At 35.5% G+C, this 17864-nt stretch overlaps 2 non-coding genes across 2 annotated transcripts; both read right to left on the reverse strand.

Moving 5' to 3' along the window:
• TRNAC-GCA (transfer RNA cysteine (anticodon GCA)) lies at positions 1-72 on the reverse strand. The gene has a single exon. It is a non-coding gene; the product is annotated as a tRNA-Cys (tRNA).
• An 11355-nt stretch (positions 73-11427) lies between these two features.
• On the reverse strand, positions 11428-11499 carry TRNAC-GCA (transfer RNA cysteine (anticodon GCA)). The gene has a single exon. It is a non-coding gene; the product is annotated as a tRNA-Cys (tRNA).
• Between the last annotated feature and the right edge of the window lie 6365 nt (positions 11500-17864).

Raw genomic sequence — 17864 nt, forward strand, 5'->3', positions numbered from 1 at the left:
AGGGGGCACCCAGATTTGAACTAGGGACCTCTTGATCTGCAGTCAAATGCTCTACCAGTGAGCTATACCCCCAGTTCTGAAAAGTTCACCTATATTAATTCAGTAATAGGTACAAAGTGGAAGCAACATGCAATCACCATCAAAGCAATGCATTTTCAGCCACCAAACCCTCCTTATAAGTATAAGGGGTACAAAATATGTCCTTTATCTGCTTGGTAAAATACAGAGAGGTTTCCATTGCAAGAATTCATACATTTCGTATCACATGTAGATCTTGGAACATGGAAAAAAACTTTTGTCAAATGCACAAATTCTGCAAAACATAACTGCTTCTCTACTGCAGTTTGTTGATATTGTGCTAAGAGCATCGTTAAACCCAATTGTTCATTGTTTTGTATATGAAATGATGATATATCCTATTGTTTCTTACAGGTCATTGGGTTGAAAAACATTTTAACAGGATCTATTGAAGAGGGTATATGTTTATGAAACAGGGACTTCTTGAACTGCACTCCTACGCTCTACCACTGAGTTAAACCCTTGAATGCTGAAAACTGCGCTTTTTTTAAAAAGGTGATAGAGTGGGTGACTACATGGAACATGTAGAACTAATGACATCAGTGCACTTCTGGTCAGCTGTACAAATTAATACATTTCATTAAGGGCATATTATTGGTTTCCGCCAAAGTTTTATAACATTCATATGAGATTCCAATGGACTATTTTAAATTGATAATATCACCAGTAGAACTTGGGTGAATGTAAAACACAGCTTGTATCATACGAAGAATTCCTAAACAGCTTAATGGTGTTTACCCTATGTTTCAAGTGATAATCAGGAGTATTTCAAATGTAGCAATGTGTTGCTCATTACATAAAATGCTAAGATTGTAAATGTTTTCTTCAATTTATTTAATTAAAAAAATATATCTACAGGTAAAACAGTTGGACAAGGGGGCACCCAGATTTGAACTAGGGACCTCTTGATATGCAGTCAAATGCTCTACCAGTGAGCTATACTCCCAGTTCTGAAATGTTCACCTATATTTATTCAGTAATATGTACAAAGTGGAAGCAACATGCAATCACCATCAAAGCAATGCATTTTCAGCCACCAAACCCTCCTTATAAGTATAAGGGGTACAAAATATGTCCTTCATCTGCATGGTAAAATACAGTGAGGTTTCCATTGCAAGAATTCATACATTTCGTATCACATGTAGATCTTGGAACATGGAAAAAAACTTTTGTCAAATGCACAAATTCTGCAAAACGTAACTGCTTCTCTACTGCAGTTTGTTGATTTTGTGCTGAGAGCATAGTTAAACCCAATTGTTCATTGTTTTGTTTATGAAATGATGATATATCTAATTGTTTCTTACAGTGCATTGGGTTGAAAAACATTTTAGCAGGATCTATTGAAGAGGGTATATGGTTATGAAACAGGGACTTCTTGAACTGCACTCCTACGCTCTACCACTGACATAAACCCTTGAATGCTGAAAACTGCCCTTTTTTTAAAAAGGTGATAGTGTGGGTGACTGCATGGAACTTGTAGAACTAATGACATCAGTGCACTTCTGGTCTGCTGTACAAATTAATACATTTCATTAAGGGCATATTATTGGTTTCCGCCAAAGTTTAATAACATTCATATGAGATTCCAATGGACTATTTCAAACTGATAATATCACCAGTAGAACTTGGGTGAATGTAAAACACAGCTTGTATCATACGAAGAAATCCTAAACAGCTTAATGGTGTTTACCCTATGTTTCAGGTGAGGATCAGGAGTATTGCACATGTATCAATGTGTTGCTCCTTACATAAAATCCTAAGATTGTAAATGTTTTCTTCAATTTATTTAATTAAAAAAATATATCTACAGGTAAAACAGTTGGACAAGGGGGCACCCAGATTTGAACTAGAGACCTCTTGACCTGCAGTCTTTTGCTATACCACTGATCTATACCCCCAGTTCTGAAATGTTCACCTGTATTAATTCAGTAATATGTACAAAGTGGAAGCAACATGCAATCACCATCAAAGCAATGCATTTTCAACCACCAAACCCTCCTTATAAGTATAAGGGGTACGAAATATGTCCTTTAACTGCTTGGTAAAATACAGTGAGGTTTCCATTGCAAGAATTCATACATTTCGTATCACATGTAGATCTTGGAACATGGAAAATAACTTTTGTCAAATGCGCAAATTCTGCAAAACCTAACTGCTTCTCTACTGCAGTTTGTTGATATTGTGCTAAGAGCATAGTTAAACCCAATTGTTCATTATTTTGTATATGGAATGATGATATATCCTATTGTTTCTTACAGGTCATTGGGTTGAAAAACATTTTAACAGGATCTATTGAAGAGGGTATATGGTTATGAAACAGGGACTTCTTGAACTGCACTCCTACGCTCTACCACTGAGTTAAACCCTTGAATGCTGAAAACTGCGCTTTTTTTAAATAGGTGATAGAGTGGGTGACTGCATGGAACATGTAGAACTAATGACATCAGTGCACTTCTGGTCAGCTGTACAAATTAATACATTTCATTAAGGGCATATTATTGGTTTCCGCCAAAGTTTTATAACATTCATATGAGATTCCAATGGACTATTTTAAACTGATAATATCACCAGTAGAACTTGGGTGAATGTAAAACACAGCTTGTATCATACGAAGAAATCCTAAACAGCTTAATGGTGTTTACCCTATGTTTCAGGTGAAGATCAGGAGTATTTGAAATGTAGCAATGTGTTGCTCATTACATAAAATGCTAAGATTGTAAATGTTTTCTTCAATTTATTTAATTAAAAAATATATCTACAGGTGGACAAGGGGGCACCCAGATTTGAACTAGAGACTTCTTGATATGCAGTGTATTGCTATACCACTGAGCTATACCCACAGATCTGAAATGTTCACCTATATTAATTCAGTAATATGTACAAAGTGGAAGCAACATGCAATCACCGTCAAAGCAATGCATTTTCAGCCACCAAACCCCCCTTATCACTATACGGGGTGCGAAGGATGTCCTTTATCTGCCTTGGTAAAATACAGTGAGGTTTCCTTTGCAAGAATTCATACATTTCGTATCACATGTAGATCTTGGAACATGGAAAAAAAACTTTTGTCAAATGCACAAATTCTGCAAAACGTAACTGCTTCTCTACTGCAGTTTGTTGATTTTGTGCTAAGAGCATAGTTAAACCCAATTGTTCATTGTTTCGTATATGAAATGATGATATATCTTATTGTTTCTTACAGTGCATTGGGTTGAAAAACATTTTAACAGGATCTATTGAAGAGGGTATATGGTTATGAAACAGGGACTTCTTGAACTGCACTCCTACGCTCTACCACTGACATAAACCCTTGAATACTGAAAACTGCCCTTTTTTTTAAAAAGGTGATAGAATGGGTGACTGCATGGAACTTGTAGAACTAATGACATCAGCGCATACACTTCTGGTCAGCTGTACAAATTAATACATTTCATTAAGGGCATATTATTGGTTTCTGCCAAAGTTTTATAACATTCATATGAGATTCCAATGGACTATTTCAAACTGATAATATCACCAGTAGAACTTGGATGAATGTAAAACACAGCTTGTATCATACGAAGAAATCCTAAACAGCTTAATCGTGTTTACCCTATGTTTCAGGTGATGATCAGGAGTATTTCACATATAGCAATGTGTTGCTCATTACATAAAATGCTAAGATTGTAAATGTTTTCTTCAATTTATTTAATTAAAAAAATATATCTACAGGTAAAACAGTTGGACAAGGGGGCACCCAGATTTGAATTAGAGACCTCTCGACCTGCAGTCTATTGCTACACCACTGATCTATACCCCCAGATCTGAAATGTTCACCTATATTAATTCAGTAATATGTACAAAGTGGAAGCAACATGCAATCACCATCAAAGCAATGCATTTTCAGCCACCAAACCCTCCTTATAAGTATATGGGGTGCGAAGGATGTCCTTTATCTGCCTTGGTAAAATACAGTGATGTTTCCATTGCAAGAATTCATACATTTCGTATCACATGTAGATCTTGGAACATGGAAAAAAAACTTTTGTCAAATGCACAAATTCTGCAAAACGTAACTGCTTCTCTACTGCAGTTTGTTGATTTTGTGCTAAGAGCATAGTTAAACCCAATTGTTCATTGTTTTGTATATGAAATGATGATATATCCTATTGTTTCTTAGAGTGCATTGGGGTGAAAAACATTTTAACATGATCTATTGAAGAGGGTATATGGTTATGAAACAGGGACTTCTTGAACTGCACTCCTACGCTCTACCACTGAGTTAAACCCTTGAATGCTGAAAACTGCCCTTTTTTAAAAAGGTGATAGAGTGGGTGACTGCATGGAACTTGTAGAACTAATGACATCTGTGCACTTCAGGTCAGCTGTACAAATTAATACATTTCATTAAGCTCATATTATTGGTTTCCGCCAAAGTTTTATAACATTCATATGAGCTTCCAATGGACTATTTGAAACTGATAATATCACCAGTAGAACTTGGGTGAATGTAATACACAGCTTGTATCATGCAAAGAAATCCTAAACAGCTTATTGGTGTTTACCCTATGTTTCAGGTGATGATCAGGAGTATTTCAAAGGTAGAAATGTGTTGCTCATTACATAAAATGCTTAGATTGTAAAGATTTTCTTCAATTTATTTAATTAAAAGATATTTCTACAGGTAAAACAGTTGGACAAGGGGGCACCCAGATTTGAACTGGGGACCTCTTCATCTGCAGTCAAATGCTCTACCACTGAGCTATACGCCCAGTTCTGAAATGATCACCTTTATTAATTCAGTAATATGTACAAAGTGGAAGCAACATGCAATCACCATCAACGCAATGCATTTTCAGCCACCAAACCCTCCATATAAGTATAAGGGGTACAAAAGATGTCCTTTATCTGCCTTGGTAAAATACAGTGAGGTTTCCATTGCAAGAATTCATACATTTCGTATCACATGTAGATCTTGGAACATGGAAAAAAAACTTTTGTCAAATGCACAAATTCTACAAAAGGTAACTGCTTCTCTACTGCAGTTTGCTGATTTTGTGCAAAGACCATAGTTAAACCCAATTGTTCAATGTTTTGTATGTGAAATGATGATATATCCTATTGTTTCTTACAGTGCATTGGGTTGAAAAACATTTAAACATGATCTATTGAAGAGGGTATATGGTTATGAAACAGGGACTTCTTGAACTGCACTCCTACGCTCTACCACTGATTTAAACCCTTGAATGCTGAAAACTGCCCTTTTTTTAAAAAAGGTGATAGTGTGGGTGACTGCATGGAACTTGTAGAACTAATGACATCAGTGCACTTCTGGTCAGCTGTACAAATTAATACATTTCATTAAGGGCATATTATTGGTTTCCGCCAAAGTTTAATAACATTCATATGAGATTCCAATGGACTATTTCAAACTGATAATATCACCAGTAGAACTTGGGTGAATGTAAAACACAGCTTGTATCATACGAAGAAATCCTAAACAGCTTAATGGTGTTTACCCTATGTTTCAGGTGAGGATCAGGAGTATTGCACATGTATCAATGTGTTGCTCCTTACATAAAATCCTAAGATTGTAAATGTTTTCTTCAATTTATTTAATTAAAAAAATATATCTACAGGTAAAACAGTTGGACAAGGGGGCACCCAGATTTGAACTAGAGACCTCTTGACCTGCAGTCTATTGCTATACCACTGATCTATACCCCCAGTTCTGAAATGTTCACCTGTATTAATTCAGTAATATGTACAAAGTGGAAGCAACATGCAATCACCATCAAAGCAATGCATTTTCAACCACCAAACCCTCCTTATAAGTATAAGGGGTACAAAATATGTCCTTTATCTGCTTGGTAAAATACAGTGAGGTTTCCATTGCAAGAATTCATACATTTCGTATCACATGTAGATCTTGGAACATGGAAAATAACTTTTGTCAAATGCACAAATTCTGCAAAACGTAACTGCTTCTCTACTGCAGTTTGTTGATATTGTGCTAAGAGCATAGTTAAACCCAATTGTTCATTATTTTGTATATGGAATGATGATATATCCTATTGTTTCTTACAGGTCATTGGGTTGAAAAACATTTTAACAGGATCTATTGAAGAGGGTATATGGTTATGAAACAGGGACTTCTTGAACTGCACTCCTACGCTCTACCACTGAGTTAAACCCTTGAATGCTGAAAACTGCGCTTTTTTTAAATAGGTGATAGAGTGGGTGACTGCATGGAACATGTAGAACTAATGACATCAGTGCACTTCTGGTCAGCTGTACAAATTAATACATTTCATTAAGGGCATATTATTGGTTTCCGCCAAAGTTTTATAACATTCATATGAGATTCCAATGGACTATTTTAAACTGATAATATCACCAGTAGAACTTGGGTGAATGTAAAACACAGCTTGTATCATACGAAGAAATCCTAAACAGCTTAATGGTGTTTACACTATGTTTCAGGTGAAGATCAGGAGTATTTGAAATGTAGCAATGTGTTGCTCATTACATAAAATGCTAAGATTGTAAATGTTTTCTTCAATTTATTTAATTAAAAAATGTATCTACAGTTGGACAAGGGGGCACCCAGATTTGAACTAGAGACTTCTTGATATGCAGTGTATTGCTATACCACTGAGCTATACCCACAGATCTGAAATGTTCACCTATATTAATTCAGTAATATGTACAAAGTAGAAGCAACATGCAATCACCGTCAAAGCAATGCATTTTCAGCCACCAAACCCCCCTTATCACTATATGGGGTGCGAAGGATGTCCTTTATCTGCCTTGGTAAAATACAGTGAGGTTTCCTTTGCAAGAATTCATACATTTCGTATCACATGTAGATCTTGGAACATGGAAAAAAAACTTTTGTCAAATGCACAAATTCTGCAAAACGTAACTGCTTCTCTACTGCAGTTTGTTGATTTTGTGCTAAGAGCATAGTTAAACCCAATTGTTCATTGTTTCGTATATGAAATGATGATATATCTTTTTGTTTCTTACAGTGCATTGGGTTGAAAAACATTTTAACAGGATCTATTGAAGAGGGTATATGGTTATGAAACAGGGACTTCTTGAACTGCACTCCTACGCTCTACCACTGACATAAACCCTTGAATGCTGAAAACTGCCCTTTTTTTTTAAAAAGGTGATAGAATGGGTGACTTCATGGAACTTGTAGAACTAATGACATCAGCGCATACACTTCTGGTCAGCTGTACAAATTAATACATTTCATTAAGGGCATATTATTGGTTTCTGCCAAAGTTTTATAACATTCATATGAGATTCCAATGGACTATTTCAAACTGATAATATCACCAGTAGAACTTAGGTGAATGTAAAACACAGCTTGTATCATACGAAGAAATCCTAAACAGCTTAATCGTGTTTACCCTATGTTTCAGGTGATGATCAGGAGTATTTCACATATAGCAATGTGTTGCTCATTACATAAAATGCTAAGATTGTAAATGTTTTCTTCAATTTATTTAATTAAAAAAATATATCTACAGGTAAAACAGTTGGACAAGGGGGCACCCAGATTTGAATTAGAGACCTCTCGACCTGCAGTCTATTGCTACACCACTGATCTATACCCCCAGATCTGAAATGTTCACCTATATTAATTCAGTAATATGTACAAAGTGGAAGCAACATGCAATCACCATCAAAGCAATGCATTTTCAGCCACCAAACCCTCCTTATAAGTATATGGGGTGCGAAGGATGTCCTTTATCTGCCTTGGTAAAATACAGTGAGGTTTCCATTGCAAGAATTCATACATTTCGTATCACATGTAGATCTTGGAACATGGAAAAAAAACTTTTGTCAAATGCACAAATTGTGCAAAACGTAACTGCTTCTCTACTGCAGTTTGTTGATATTGTGCTAAGAGCATAGTTAAACCCAATTGTTCATTATTTTGTATATGGAATGATGATATATCCTATTGTTTCTTACAGGTCATTGGGTTGAAAAACATTTTAACAGGATCTATTGAAGAGGGTATATGGTTATGAAACAGGGACTTCTTGAACTGCACTCCTACGCTCTACCACTGAGTTAAACCCTTGAATGCTGAAAACTGCGCTTTTTTTTAAATAGGTGATAGAGTGGGTGACTGCATGGAACATGTAGAACTAATGACATCAGTGCACTTCTGGTCAGCTGTACAAATTAATACATTTCATTAAGGGCATATTATTGGTTTCCGCCAAAGTTTTATAACATTCATATGAGATTCCAATGGACTATTTTAAACTGATAATATCACCAGTAGAACTTGGGTGAATGTAAAACACAGCTTGTATCATACGAAGAAATCCTAAACAGCTTAATGGTGTTTACCCTATGTTTCAGGTGAAGATCAGGAGTATTTGAAATGTAGCAATGTGTTGCTCATTACATAAAATGCTAAGATTGTAAATGTTTTCTTCAATTTATTTAATTAAAAAATGTATCTACAGTTGGACAAGGGGGCACCCAGATTTGAACTAGAGACTTCTTGATATGCAGTGTATTGCTATACCACTGAGCTATACCCACAGATCTGAAATGTTCATCTATATTAATTCAGTAATATGTACAAAGTAGAAGCAACATGCAATCACCGTCAAAGCAATGCATTTTCAGCCACCAAACCCCCCTTATCACTATATGGGGTGCGAAGGATGTCCTTTATCTGCCTTGGTAAAATACAGTGAGGTTTCCTTTGCAAGAATTCATACATTTCGTATCACATGTAGATCTTGGAACATGGAAAAAAAACTTTTGTCAAATGCACAAATTCTGCAAAACGTAACTGCTTCTCTACTGCAGTTTGTTGATTTTGTGCTAAGAGCATAGTTAAACCCAATTGTTCATTGTTTCGTATATGAAATGATGATATATCTTTTTGTTTCTTACAGTGCATTGGGTTGAAAAACATTTTAACAGGATCTATTGAAGAGGGTATATGGTTATGAAACAGGGACTTCTTGAACTGCACTCCTACGCTCTACCACTGACATAAACCCTTGAATGCTGAAAACTGCCCTTTTTTTTAAAAAGGTGATAGAATGGGTGACTTCATGGTACTTGTAGAACTAATGACATCAGCGCATACACTTCTGGTCAGCTGTACAAATTAATACATTTCATTAAGGGCATATTATTGGTTTCTGCCAAAGTTTTATAACATTCATATGAGATTCCAATGGACTATTTCAAATTGATAATATCACCAGTAGAACTTAGGTGAATGTAAAACACAGCTCGTATCATACGAAGAAATCCTAAACAGCTTAATCGTGTTTACCCTATGTTTCAGGTGATGATCAGGAGTATTGCACATATAGCAATGTGTTGCTCATTACATAAAATGCTAAGATTGTAAATGTTTTCTTCAATTTATTTAATTAAAAAAATATATCTACAGGTAAAACAGTTGGACAAGGGGGCACCCAGATTTGAATTAGAGACCTCTCGACCTGCAGTCTATTGCTACACCACTGATCTATACCCCCAGATCTGAAATGTTCACCTATATTAATTCAGTAATATGTACAAAGTGGAAGCAACATGCAATCACCATCAAAGCAATGCATTTTCAGCCACCAAACCCTCCTTATAAGTATATGGGGTGCGAAGGATGTCCTTTATCTGCCTTGATAAAATACAGTGAGGTTTCCATTGCAAGAATTCATACATTTCGTATCACATGTAGATCTTGGAACATGGAAAAAAAACTTTTGTCAAATGCACAAATTCTGCAAAACGTAACTGCTTCTCTACTGCAGTTTGTTGATTTTGTGCTAAGAGCATAGTTAAACCCAATTGTTCATTGTTTTGTATATGAAATGATTATATATCTAATTGTTTCTTACAGTGCATTGGGTTGAAAAACATTTTAACATGATCTATTGAAGAGGGTATATGGTTATGAAACAGGGACTTCTTGAACTGCACTCCTAGGCTCTACCACTGACATAAACCCTTGAATGCTGAAAACTGCCCTTTTTTTAAAAAGGTGATAGTGTGGGTGACTGCATGGAACTTGTAGAACTAATGACATCAGTGCACTTCTGGTCAGCTGTACAAATTAATACATTTCATTAAGGGCATATTATTGGTTTCCGCCAAAGTTTAATAACATTCATATGAGATTCCAATGGACTATTTCAAACTGATAACATCACCAGTAGAACTTGGGTGAATGTAAAACACAGCTTGTATCATACGAAGAAATCCTAAACAGCTTACTGGTGTTTACCCTATGTTTCAGGTGAGGATCAGGAGTATTGCACATGTATCAATGTGTTGCTCCTTACATAAAATCCTAAGATTGTAAATGTGTTCTTCAATTTATTTAATTAAAAAAAATATATCTACAGGTAAAACAGTTGGACAAGGGGGCACCCAGATTTGAACTAGAGACCTCTTGACCTGCAGTCTATTGCTATACCACTGATCTATACCCTCAGTTCTGAAATGTTCACCTGTATTAATTCAGTAATATGTACAAAGTGGAAGCAACATGTAATCACCATCAACGCAATGCATTTTCAACCACCAAACCCTCCTTATAAGTATAAGGGGTACAAAAGATGTCCTTTATCTGCCTTGGTAAAATACAGTGAGGTTTCCATTGCAAGAATTCATACATTTCGTATCACATGTAGATCTTGGAACATGGAAAAAAAACTTTTGTCAAATGCACAAATTCTACAAAATGTAACTGCTTCTCTACTGCAGTTTGCTGATTTTGTGCAAAGACCATAGTTAAACCCAATTGTTCAATGTTTTGTATGTGAAATGATGATATATCCTATTGTTTCTTACAGTGCATTGGGTTGAAAAACATTTAAACATGATATATTGAAGAGGGTATATGGTTATGAAACAGGGACTTCTTGAACTGCACTCCTACGCTCTACCACTGATTTAAACCCTTGAATGCTGAAAACTGCCCTTTTTTTAAAAAAGGTGATAGTGTGGGTGACTGCATGGAACTTGTAGAACTAATGACATCAGTGCACTTCTGGTCAGCTGTACAAATTAATACATTTCATTAAGGGCATATTATTGGTTTCCGCCAAAGTTTTATAACATTCATATGAGATTCCAATGGACTATTTCAAACTGATAATATCACCAGTAGAACTTGGGTGAATGTAAAACACAGCTTGTATCATACGAAGAAATCCTAAACAACTTAATGGTGTTTACCCTATGTTTCAGGTGATGATCAGGAGTATTTCAAATGTATAAATGTGTTGCTCATTACATAAAATGCTAAGATTGTAAAAGTTTTCTTCAATTTATTTAATTAAAAAATATATCTACAGGTAAAACAGTTGGACAAGGGGGCACCCAGATTTGAACTAGGGACCTCTTGATCTGCAGTCAAATGCTCTACCAGTGAGCTATACCCCCAGTTCTGAAAAGTTCACCTATATTAATTCAGTAATAGGTACAAAGTGGAAGCAACATGCAATCACCATCAAAGCAATGCATTTTCAGCCACCAAACCCTCCTTAGAAGTATAAGGGGTACAAAATATGTCCTTTATCTGCTTGGTAAAATACAGAGAGGTTTCCATTGCAAGAATTCATACATTTCGTATCACATGTAGATCTTGGAACATGGAAAAAAACTTTTGTCAAATGCACAAATTCTGCAAAACGTAACTGCTTCTCTACTGCAGTTTGTTGATATTGTGCTAAGAGCATCGTTAAACCCAATTGTTCATTGTTTTGTATATGAAATGATGATATATCCTATTGTTTCTTACAGGTCATTGGGTTGAAAAACATTTTAACAGGATCTATTGAAAAGGGTATATGTTTATGAAACAGGGACTTCTTGAACTGCACTCCTACGCTCTACCACTGAGTTAAACCCTTGAATGCTGAAAACTGCGCTTTTTTTAAAAAGGTGATAGAGTGGGTGACTGCATGGAACATGTAGAACTAATGACATCAGTGCACTTCTGGTCAGCTGTACAAATTAATACATTTCATTAAGGGCATATTATTGGTTTCCGCCAAAGTTTTATAACATTCATATGAGATTCCAATGGACTATTTTAAATTGATAATATCACCAGTAGAACTTGGGTGAATGTAAAACACAGCTTGTATCATACGAAGAATTCCTAAACAGCTTAATGGTGTTTACCCTATGTTTCAAGTGATAATCAGGAGTATTTCAAATGTAGCAATGTGTTGCTCATTACATAAAATGCTAAGATTGTAAATGTTTTCTTCAATTTATTTAATTAAAAAAATATATCTACAGGTAAAACAGTTGGACAAGGGGGCACCCAGATTTGAACTAGGGACCTCTTGATATGCAGTCAAATGCTCTACCAGTGAGCTATACCCCCAGTTCTGAAAATGTTCACCTATATTTATTCAGTAATATGTACAAAGTGGAAGCAACATGCAATCACCATCAAAGCAATGCATTTTCAGCCACCAAACCCTCCTTATAAGTATAAGGGGTACAAAATATGTCCTTCATCTGCATGGTAAAATACAGTGAGGTTTCCATTGCAAGAATTCATACATTTCGTATCACATGTAAATCTTGGAACATGGAAAAAAACTTTTGTCAAATGCACAAATTCTGCAAAACGTAACTGCTTCTCTACTGCAGTTTGTTGATTTTGTGCTGAGAGCATAGTTAAACCCAATTGTTCATTGTTTTGTTTATGAAATGATGATATATCTAATTGTTTCTTACAGTGCATTGGGTTGAAAAACATTTTAGCAGGATCTATTGAAGAGGGTATATGGTTATGAAACAGGGACTTCTTGAACTGCACTCCTACGCTCTACCACTGACATAAACCCTTGAATGCTGAAAACTGCCCTTTTTTTAAAAAGGTGATAGTGTGGGTGACTGCATGGAACTTGTAGAACTAATGACATCAGTGCACTTCTGGTCTGCTGTACAAATTAATACATTTCATTAAGGGCATATTATTGGTTTCCGCCAAAGTTTAATAACATTCATATGAGATTCCAATGGACTATTTCAAACTGATAATATCACCAGTAGAACTGGGTGAATGTAAAACACAGCTTGTATCATACGAAGAAATCCTAAACAGCTTAATGGTGTTTACCCTATGTTTCAGGTGAGGATCAGGAGTATTGCACATGTATCAATGTGTTGCTCCTTACATAAAATCCTAAGATTGTAAATGTTTTCTTCAATTTATTTAATTAAAAAAATATATCTACAGGTAAAACAGTTGGACAAGGGGGCACCCAGATTTGAACTAGAGACCTCTTGACCTGCAGTCTTTTGCTATACCACTGATCTATACCCCCAGTTCTGAAATGTTCACCTGTATTAATTCAGTAATATGTACAAAGTGGAAGCAACATGCAATCACCATCAACGCAATGCATTTTCAGCCACCAAACCCCCCTTATCACTATATGGGGTGCGAAGGATGTCCTTTATCTGCCTTGGTAAAATACAGTGAGGTTTCCATTGCAAGAATTCATACATTTCGTATCACATGTAGATCTTGGAACATGGAAAAAAAACTTTTGTCAAATGCACAAATTCTGCAAAACGTAACTGCTTCTCTACTGCAGTTTGTTGATTTTGTGCTAAGAGCATAGTTAAACCCAATTGTTCATTGTTTCGTATATGAAATGATGATATATCTTATTGTTTCTTACAGTGCATTGGGTTGAAAAACATTTTAACAGGATCTATTGAAGAGGGTATATGGTTATGAAACAGGGACTTCTTGAACTGCACTCCTACGCTCTACCACTGACATAAACCCTTGAATGCTGAAAACTGCCCTTTTTTTAAAAAGGTGATAGAATGGGTGACTGCATGGAACTTGTAGAACTAATGACATCAGCGCATACACTTCTGGTCAGCTGTACAAATTAATACATTTCATTAAGGGCATATTATTGGTTTCTGCCAAAGTTTTATAACATTCATATGAGATTCCAATGGACTATTTCAAACTGATAATATCACCAGTAGAACTTGGGTGAATGTAAAACACAGCTTGTATCATACGAAGAAATCCTAAACAGCTTAATCGTGTTTACCCTATGTTTCAGGTGATGATCAGGAGTATTTCACATATAGCAATGTGTTGCTCATTACATAAAATGCTAAGATTGTAAATGTTTTCTTCAATTTATTTAATTAAAAAAATATATCTACAGGTAAAACAGTTGGACAAGGGGGCACCCAGATTTGAATTAGAGACCTCTCGACCTGCAGTCTATTGCTACACCACTGATCTATAACCCCAGATCTGAAATGTTCACCTATATTAATTCAGTAATATGTACAAAGTGGAAGCAACATGCAATCACCATCAAAGCAATGCATTTTCAGCCACCAAACCCTCCTTATAAGTATATGGGGTGCGAAGGATGTCCTTTATCTGCCTTGGTAAAATACAGTGAGGTTTCCATTGCAAGAATTCATACATTTCGTATCACATGTAGATCTTGGAACATGGAAAAAAAACTTTTGTCAAATGCACAAATTCTGCAAAACGTAACTGCTTCTCTACTGCAGTTTGTTGATTTTGCGCTAAGAGCATAGTTAAACCCAATTGTTCATTGTTTTGTATATGAAATGATGATATATCCTATTGTTTCTTAGAGTGCATTGGGGTGAAAAACATTTTAACATGATCTATTGAAGAGGGTATATGGTTATGAAACAGGGACTTCTTGAACTGCACTCCTACGCTCTACCACTGAGTTAAACCCTTGAATGCTGAAAACTGCCCTTTTTTAAAAAGGTGATAGAGTGGGTGACTGCATGGAACTTGTAGAACTAATGACATCTGTGCACTTCAGGTCAGCTGTACAAATTAATACATTTCATTAAGCTCATATTATTGGTTTCCTCCTAAGTTTTATAACATTCATATGAGCTTCCAATGGACTATTTGAAACTGATAATATCACCAGTAGAACTTGGGTGAATGTAATACACAGCTTGTATCATACGAAGAAATCCTAAACAACTTAATGGTGTTTACCCTATGTTTCAGGTGATGATCAGGGCTTATTTCAAATGTATAAATGTGTTGCTCATTACATAAAATGCTAAGATTGTAAAAGTTTTCTTCAATTTATTTAATTAAAAAATATATCTACAGGTAAAATAGTTGGACAAGGGGGCACCCAGATTTGAACTATGGACCTCTTGATCTGCAGTCAAATGCTCTACCAGTGAGCTATACCCCCAGTTCTGAAAAGTTCACCTATATTAATTCAGTAATACGTACAAAGTGGAAGCAACATGCAATCACCATCAAAGCAATGCATTTTCAGCCACCAAACCCTCCTTATAAGTATAAGGGGTACAAAATATGTCCTTTATCTGCTTGGTAAAATACAGAGAGGTTTCCATTGCAAGAATTCATACATTTCGTATCACATGTAGATCTTGGAACATGGAAAAAAACTTTTGTCAAATGCACAAATTCTGCAAAACGTAACTGCTTCTCTACTGCAGTTTGTTGATATTGTGCTAAGAGCATCGTTAAACCCAATTGTTCATTGTTTTGTATATGAAATGATGATATATCCTATTGTTTCTTACAGGTCATTGGGTTGAAAAACATTTTAACAGGATCTATTGAAGAGGGTATATGTTTATGAAACAGGGACTTCTTGAACTGCACTCCTACGCTCTACCACTGAGTTAAACCCTTGAATGCTGAAAACTGCGCTTTTTTTAAAAAGGTGATAGAGTGGGTGACTGCATGGAACATGTAGAACTAATGACATCAGTGCACTTCTGGTCAGCTGTACAAATTAATACATTTCATTAAGGGCATATTATTGGTTTCCGCCAAAGTTTTATAACATTCATATGAGATTCCAATGGACTATTTTAAATTGATAATATCACCAGTAGAACTTGGGTGAATGTAAAACACAGCTTGTATCATACGAAGAATTCCTAAACAGCTTAATGGTGTTTACCCTATGTTTCAAGTGATAATCAGGAGTATTTCAAATGTAGCAATGTGTTGCTCATTACATAAAATGCTAAGATTGTAAATGTTTTCTTCAATTTATTTAATTAAAAAAATATATCTACAGGTAAAACAGTTGGACAAGGGGGCACCCAGATTTGAACTAGGGACCTCTTGATATGCAGTAAAATGCTCTACCAGTGAGCTATACCCCCAGTTCTGAAATGTTCACCTATATTTATTCAGTAATATGTACAAAGTGGAAGCAACATGCAATCACCATCAAAGCAATGCATTTTCAGCCACCAAACCGTCCTTATAAGTATAAGGGGTACAAAATATGTCCTTCATCTGCATGGTAAAATACAGTGAGGTTTCCATTGCAAGAATTCATACATTTCGTATCACATGTAGATCTTGGAACATGGAAAAAAACTTTTGTCAAATGCACAAATTCTGCAAAACGTAACTGCTTCTCTACTGCAGTTTGTTGATATTGTGCTAAGAGCATCGTTAAACCCAATTGTTCATTGTTTTGTATATGAAATTATGATATATCCTATTGTTTCTTACAGGTCATTGGGTTGAAAAACATTTTAACAGGATCTATTGAAGAGGGTATATGTTTATGAAACAGGGACTTCTTGAACTGCACTCCTACGCTCTACCACTGAGTTAAACCCTTGAATGCTGAAAACTGCGCTTTTTTTAAAAAGGTGATAGAGTGGGTGACTGTATGGAACATGTAGAACTAATGACATCAGTGCACTTCTGGTCAGCTGTACAAATTAATACATTTCATTAAGGGCATATTATTGGTTTCCGCCAACGTTTTATAACATTCATATGAGATTCCAATGGACTATTTTAAATTGATAATATCACCAGTAGAACTTGGGTGAATGTAAAACACAGCTTGTATCATACGAAGAATTCCTAAACAGCTTAATGGTGTTTACCCTATGTTTTAAGTGATAGTCAGGAGTATTTCAAATGTAGCAATGTGTTGCTCATTACATAAAATGCTAAGATTGTAAATGTTTTCTTCAATTTATTTAATTAAAAAAATATATCTACAGGTAAAACAGTTGGACAAGGGGGCACCCAGAATTGAACTAGGGACCTCTTGATATGCAGTCAAATGCTCTACCAATGAGCTATACCCCCAGTTCTGAAATGTTCACCTATATTTATTCAGTAATATGTACAAAGTGGAAGCAACATGCAATCACCATCAAAGCAATGCATTTTCAGCCACCAAACCCTCCTTATAAGTATAAGGGGTACAAAATATGTCCTTCATCTGCATGGTAAAATACAGTGAGTTTTCCATTGCAAGAATCCATACATTTCGTATCACATGTAGATCTTGGAACATGGAAAAAAACTTTTGTCAAATGCACAAATTCTGCAAAACGTAACTGCTTCTCTACTGCAGTTTGTTGATTTTGTGCTGAGAGCATAGTTAAACCCAATTGTTCATTGTTTTGTTTATGAAATGATGATATATCTAATTGTTTCTTACAGTGCATTGGGTTGAAAAACATTTTAGCAGGATCTATTGAAGAGGGTATATGGTTATGAAACAGGGACTTCTTGAACTGCACTCCTACGCTCTACCACTGACATAAACCCTTGAATGCTGAAAACTGCCCTTTTTTTAAAAAGGTGATAGTGTGGGTGACTGCATGGAACTTGTAGAACTAATGACATCAGTGCACTTCTGGTCAGCTGTACAAATTAATACATTTCATTAAGGGCATATTATTGGTTTCCGCCAAAGTTTAATAACATTCATATGAGATTCAAATGG

This window comes from Ambystoma mexicanum, chromosome 4q (genome assembly GCF_040938575.1).
Source record: "Ambystoma mexicanum isolate Mex_15411 chromosome 4q, UKY_AmexF1_1, whole genome shotgun sequence".
NCBI classification, from domain to species: Eukaryota; Metazoa; Chordata; class Amphibia; order Caudata; family Ambystomatidae; genus Ambystoma; species Ambystoma mexicanum.